Source organism: Fundulus heteroclitus, unplaced genomic scaffold (assembly GCF_011125445.2).
Source record: "Fundulus heteroclitus isolate FHET01 unplaced genomic scaffold, MU-UCD_Fhet_4.1 scaffold_61, whole genome shotgun sequence".
Classification (NCBI taxonomy): Eukaryota; Metazoa; Chordata; class Actinopteri; order Cyprinodontiformes; family Fundulidae; genus Fundulus; species Fundulus heteroclitus.
In genome coordinates this window covers 2053052-2060344 of record NW_023397044.1, presented here as the reverse complement: position 1 = coordinate 2060344, position 7293 = coordinate 2053052, and positions in this window count along the sequence as shown.

The window sequence follows — 7293 nt, the reverse complement described above, 5'->3', positions numbered from 1 at the left end:
TGGCTCAAAATAGCTGCTGCTTGGAATAAGCTTTTAGGGAGAACTGCTTTGTCACAAACTATAGAATCCTTCTGGATTCATTGTTGCTACATTTTTTACCCACATGTGTTTTTCTACAGTTGCCGCTGTTTGTCTAATTAACAACACTTCTAGATCAATGATTTGCTCTGTTTTTTGCTCTAGGAAAATATCAGAAAGACTAAATTGTAATACATCTACTACATGGGGGTCTAGTGGTTGAATGAAACCAGACCACTTCAGCTGAACTTTCTACAGCCATGGTAGTTGCTCAAACTGCTAGCAGACATGGGGGTAGTGCTGCTGCTTAAGGTTTGAGCTTATCACCACGGGGCTGTAAACAACACAGAAGTCGTAAAACTAGAGCTAAGACAGTTGCTGAGATAAGTTTTCATTTAGCTCTGTGAATTGCTGCTCTACTTCTGAGGTCCACTGGATTGTGTCTGACATGACCATCAGTGTGTCATGAATAAAATTTAAGAAAGCTAAGTTTTCTCTACATAATGTCAAATCCAAACTCCTCAATAATTACACAATCCTAAAAAAGACATCATTTGTTTTTTTTAGGCTCACTTCCTATAGCAATTCTTCACTTCTTGTATCTTTTTACCTTCTTCTGAGATAACATGGCCTAAGTAACGGACTTGTTTCTGCACCCACTGCATTTTATCTTTGATAACTTTGTTTCCCATTTTAGCCAAAATGATGTAGCAGTTGTTTTAAATGTAATTAGAAGGCCATCTATGTACATTAATACTTTACTTCCATGCTTTAGATTAAAGCTCTTTAAGCATGTTAAAATAGCCTGGATAAAAATTGTAGAACGGTCTACAAATCCCTGTGGCAGGCGTGTCTACGTATATTTTTTTCTCTTCCTTGAAAGTAAAAACTGAGAATCTGGACATGGTCTAATTATTCCTGCATCCAATGAAATGTTTATAAATGTCATTATACCCTACTGTTCTTCATATTTTAGCCCATACTGTTTTATCTGGAGCCTGTACTTTAATTTAGGAACTATTTTAACTGGTTCTACAGTTGTCAATAATCCTACATCAGTTGGCCCTGTAGACCACAAAGCATTTGGAATACCTTTTAAATAATATTCATTGGATTCTGATAGCAAAGAATGTTGGACTATTTTGTCTCATGCCAAATCTTGGACACGGGGTTCTGCATCGAACAGAACTTTGTAAGGCTACTTCCATAGTTCTGTACTAGGGCTATAAAGCCAGCCTGTTTTGTGTGGACACGACTGAAAATCAGACGGTCTTTCTGCAGCTTTTAAACGCGGGCCTGTGTCTCTCCACTCTGCTTCATTGGTCTTAAACAATGACAAAAAATGTTCCCATGGTAAGCCATACAATTTTTTCATCTGTGTAGAAAGCATAACAGTAACTGCTGCAAATGAACTCCCATCTGTATACATATTTTGTATAGCCACAATTGTAGTTTCCTGTTTTAGAAACTGTTTTTCAAACTTTTCATCTGGGGTTAAGCACACATTCATAGTGGTTTGTAGATCAGCTAACCGAGTTTCATCCTCTGGTTTTGATAATGTGCTTGTAGCATTTTGCATAAGTTAGCTTTTTTTTCTTTTATTTAGAGCAGAGACGGTAAGCATAGTGCATAAAACACAGGAGGATTTTGTTGCAGCGACATTACATGTTCCACATGGACAGCTTTCATTCCATCCTGCGTTGGAAAAACTGCAATGCTTAATTTTTCCATTAAGTCCTGTCCTAACAGATTTATGGGGCAAGTTGGTGACATTACTACAACCTTTCTCCCTGTTTGAGAGTCTTTTATTTCTATTACTTTTGACATCCAGTCTTAGGATGTTTGACCATTTGCTGATTTTACACAAATGGACATTTTAGAAGTTTTTTGTCCTAAATTATCTTTTATACATGTTTTATAGGCTCATGAATTGCATAAAAGAGTAACTGGCTGTCCATTAATTGTAAGCATGTATGGTTTTTCTTTTAATGCATTTAATAGCTCCCATGCTCCATACACATCTACTGTTTTTAATGCTCTAGGTCCCCATTTGCTCTAGGCCCCTAGTCACATTTTATATGAAGAACCGCCCCTGCGGCCTCTTCCTTGTCCCCGCAGATGAGGTGCTTGTATCTGATTGGGACATTCCCTGGACCAAATGGTCGGGTGACCCGCAATTCCAGCACCCCCCATCTGTTTTTACTGATTTGGGCTGAAAGCCCCCTCGGTCGCTAGGACCGCCCCTGCCTCCTCGGAAACCTCCTCGACGCTGTCGAAGCGGTCCGGTGGCTTGGAAAGCAAATATTTCTTCTGGGTCACATGAAGGATCTGCCCAGAAAATGTGCCCCCCTCCCCCCCTCCAGACGCACCACCTTCCTTTTTAGCGTGTTTCTCGGCGTGATGCACATAGGCCTATTCCATAACTGGTTATGTTAGACGTTATCAGTGTAACTAAGTGTTTTTTAACCCACGCAGGTATATGCGGCTGGAAACCTTCCATTAACAAATATAAGTATTTTTATTGTTTTATGGATCCCAAATTTCCAATTATCCGCCCTCCTGTGAAAACTGCTCCCGCGGCGTCTGCTGCTGTTCCCCATTTACGCTTAATGTTCAAATATTCCGCCTTGTGGGGTTCTGCCTGTATAATTCGCCCTTATTTTTTCCCCAATGTTTTTTTTTCTTCACTGACGACTGTAAGGCTTGTCCGAACTCATGTCCATTTAAACCATATGAGTTATAAATTCCATCCATGTCTTGGATCCATAATTCTGGATCTTCCTGTGGAGAAATTACATCTTCTACAGCCTTTCTGGCTTCTTCTAACGACCACGGACAGAAAACTAGGATTGTTTGAGGCTGCTGTGTTCCTACATTAGCATTTGCGACCTGCACCATAGGATACAATCCTTTGGACTGGTCTGTAGATAATGAATGATCTGATTTACTCAGTCCATCCAGGTCTGCATACAGATCTGAAATATCCTTGGGGGGGGTTTAAGAGATTATACAGTGGTGGTCTGCATTCTTCAGTTGCTACCATAGTTTGCGTTACTTTAGTATTGTTCTGGCGAGTTGTTTTTTATTTAGAGCCTAATTTTGTGGGAGATCAACAGGTGTTGGGGGAAGGATGTCAGCCGGACGTGGCGGCGCTGCAGTCGCCACCGTTCCATCAGCCAACCCAACCCCTCCTGCTGCACAAACTGTCTCTCATCCTGCCTATTTTGTGCTTGAATTAACTTACAGCGCGCAACGTCAAGCCCTTATATAGCTATAAATATATTTATATACATACACACATACACATAGACATACACACACACATTTTTTATTTCCCCTCTTTTTTTCTTTCTTAGCGCTTATTTTTAGCCGGCACACGTTTTTCCTTTGATTCACCTTTAACACACCATCTATTTTATACTTCTCCTTCCACTTCTCCAAGTATTTTTAATATTAAGAAATATATATGATAATATTTATTGCAATAACATTTTAAATTTACTTGGATACACAAACTTTACATCCCCTCTGGGATTTCCCTTTCTACTTTGTGCTGAACCCATCCTAATTACTTCTGCGTTGTGTTTATCTACCTTCCAGGACCTTAATCCTGTTTTTTTTTTTTTCTTTTAAGGTACTGTTCAGGACTTTAACCTGAGTTTTTTAGCTACCTTTAATTTTACGACCGACTGAAAACCGGTAGTATTGCTTCGAGGGACTCAAACCTCTCGATTTAACTTTTCGGGGATTTTTTATTCACCCATTACAAGGGACTAAAACCGCTTGTACACCTGTTCGGGGAACTTTTAATCACCCGAAACCCTGAACGATGGACTTTAACCGATCGCTTTAAACTTACTTGCTGTGGTGTGCTTTTCTCCCGGTCGGATCCCGTCAATCCCTCGTTGGCGAAAGGAGTTAACCTAAGACGCTGGCCCAGCGAGGAAGTTACCTCCCGGGACTTTAGACAGGTCCCTGACTCAGACCACCGGTGGGTTTCAGCGTGTCCGCTCCTCTCGTCAGCGAGCTGATATGTTGGGATCCGGGTCACGGCACCAGGCTGATAGGGTTATTAAAGATAACCCCTTTTATCCTAGAATGAAAACCACACAACACAAGTTTTAAACATTTCTATTGAAAAGGACAGAAGACACCCAAACGGAGAACTACACTCCCTTAAGGTTTAGGAACGTCTGCGCCGGGTCATCTCTGTCCTTCTGTCTTTATTATCACACATCAAAGAGGGGGTCAGGAGGGTTGGGTCAGGAGGTTTGGGTCAGGAGGTTTCAGGAATTTTACAACATGGGGGTGGAAAGCAAAGAAGGGAGCAAGGGATTCCTTATCTGAGAGAATTATTTGTTATTCCTGTCTAAGGTTAAATACAACAGAACCTTCCTGAAAGCAAACTCTTAAAACAAACCAAATACCTGTAACTTGATAGAAATAAAATGATTACATTCACATAATAAAATGATTACATTCACATTTTCTAACAGGGATCCTGAGCGTGAGGCGACCTGAGACACAGGAGACAAGGATTAACGCATGAAACAGGTAAACTGTCAGGAGACAGTGGTCAACTGAGGCGTACCACACTAGGTTAACACTCTGGCATCCTCCAGCTGTCAGACCGCTGCTTAAATGCTCCAGCATAGAGTCGCTGAACGAGCCGCAGGTGTGCGCCCCGACCACCTGCCAAACTACAGTCAAATGAAGAACAGAAAAACAAAGTGATGAGCACCCAGAGTATTTGTAAAAAAAATTATTACTCGGATAAAAATATTGGGTGAGGATAAAGGAGTAAGAGTGGTGATCACAGGTATTCCAGTAGAGGAAGATCTAGAAAAGTTCCGACACAGTATTTATGGAGAAGTAAGCAAAATTAAAAGATTGATGAGAACAGTTGAAGGTGAAAGAGTGGAAAGTCTCTCAGTAATGTTGGAGTTTCAAACAAATGTTATTCCTGAAAGGGTAAAACTTGGGTGCATGTGCTTTCCTGTAAGGCTATATATCCTTCCTCCTCTCAGATGTTATACATGCCAGAGATATGGACACAGCAGCATGTAGGGGAAAACAAAGATGTCCAAAGTGAGCATAATTAGACTTAGACTTAGACTTTCTTTATTGTCATTTTGTATGCACAGAGTGCATACAGAAAGAAATTTCGTTTCCATACAGCTCAGAAAAATTGCAATAACTCTACAGGATACCTTGTAGTGAATTACAGTACAGGATAAAAATGCAGTACAGTAATTATGATGAATGTAAAAATGGGAAGGAAACTTGTTGTAATTGTGGAGGGCAACACATGGTGACTTACAGAGGCTGTGAGGTCAGAAGAAAAGCAATGGAAATTGAACAAGTTAAAGTCACTAGTAATATAAACTATGCAGAAGCTGCTGAAAGAGTTAAGCCAAAAGATGTGATAAGGAAAGTTCAGCCAAATCCAACACCAAAACAAAGATAGAGTGGAACTGAAAATGTGCTAACAGTTGAAAAGATGCTGTTGTTCATTACATATGTCATTAAATGTACAGATCAAGTTAAGCAAAAAAAACTGAAAAAATCAAAATAATTGTGAAAGGGGCAGAGATGTTTTTTTGGTATAAAGGACATACAGCACAGACCAAAAGTTTGGACACACCTCATTCAAAGAGTTTTTTTTATTTTCATGACTATGAAAATTGTAGATTCACACTGAAGGCATCAAAACTATGAATTAAAACATGTGGAGTTATATATTTAACAAAAAAGTGTGAAACAACTGAAAATATGTCATATTCTAGGTTCTTCAAACCTTTTGCTTTGATTACTGCTTTGCACACTCTTGGCATTCTCTTGATGAGCTTCAAGAGGTAGTCACCTAAAATGGTTTTCACTTCACAGGTGTCCCCTGTCAGGTTTAATAAGTGGGATTTCTTGCCTTATAAATGGGATTGGGACAATCAGTTGTGTTGTGCAGAAGTCAGGTGGATACACAGCTGATAGTCCTACTGAATAGACTGTTAGAATTTGTATAATGGCAAGAAAAAATCAGCTAAGCAAAGAAAAACGAGTGGCCATCATTACTTCAAGAAATGAAGGTCAGTCAGTCCGAAAAATTGGGAAAACTTTGAAAGTGTCCCCAAGTGCAGTCGCAAAAACCATCAAGCGCTTCAAAGAAACTGGCTCACATGAGGACCGCCCCAGGAAAGGAAGACCAAGAGCCATCTCTGCTGTGGAGGATAAGTTCATCCAAGTCACCAGCCTAAGAAATGGCAGGTTAACAGCACCTCAGATTAGAGACCATGTCAATGCCATACAGAGTTCTAGCAGCAGACACATCTCTAGAACAACTGTTAAGAGGAGACTGTGTGAATCAGGACTACATGCTAAAACAGCTGCTAGAAAACCACTGCTAAGGACAGGAAACAAGCAGAAGAGACTTGCTTGGGCTAAATAACACAAGGAATGGACATTAGACCAGTGGAAATCTGTGCTTTGGTCTCATGAGTCCAAATTTGAGGTTTTTGGTTCCAACCATCGTGTCTTTGTGCGACGCAGAAAATGTCAACGGAAGGACTCTACATGCCTGGTTCCTACCGTGAAGCATGGAGGAGGAGGTGTGATGGTATGGGAGTGCTTTGCTGGTGACACTGTTGAGGATTTATTCAAAATTGAAGGCATACTGAACCAGCATGGCTACCACAGCATCTTGCAGCGGCATGCTATTACATCCGGTTTGCGTTTAGTTGGACCATCATTTATTTTTCAACAGGACAATGACCCCAAACACACCTCCAGGCTGTGTAAGGGCTATTTGACCAAGATAAGGTGCTGCGCCAGATGACCTGGCCTCCACAATCACCGGACGTGAACCCAATCGTGATGGTTTGGGGTGAGCTGGACCGCAGAGTGAAGGCAAAAGGGCCAACAAGTGCTAAGCATCTCTGGGAACTCTTTCAAGACTGTTGGAAGACCATTTCAGGTGACTACCTCATGAAGCTCATCAAGAGAATGCCAAGAGTGTGCAGAGCATTAATCAAAGCAAATGGTGGCTACTTTGAAGAACCTAGAATATAAGACATATTTTCAGTTGTTTCAAACTTTTTTTGTAAGTATATAATTCCACATGCCTTCAGTGTGAATCACAATATTCATAGTCATGAAAATAAAGAAAATTCTTTGAATGATAAGGTGTGTCCAAACTTTTGGTCTGTACTGTATCTTGGGAGCACATAAATAAGATACTAGGGGCAGAAGGAAAGGCAGGAGGACAGGAAGACAAAAACTGAA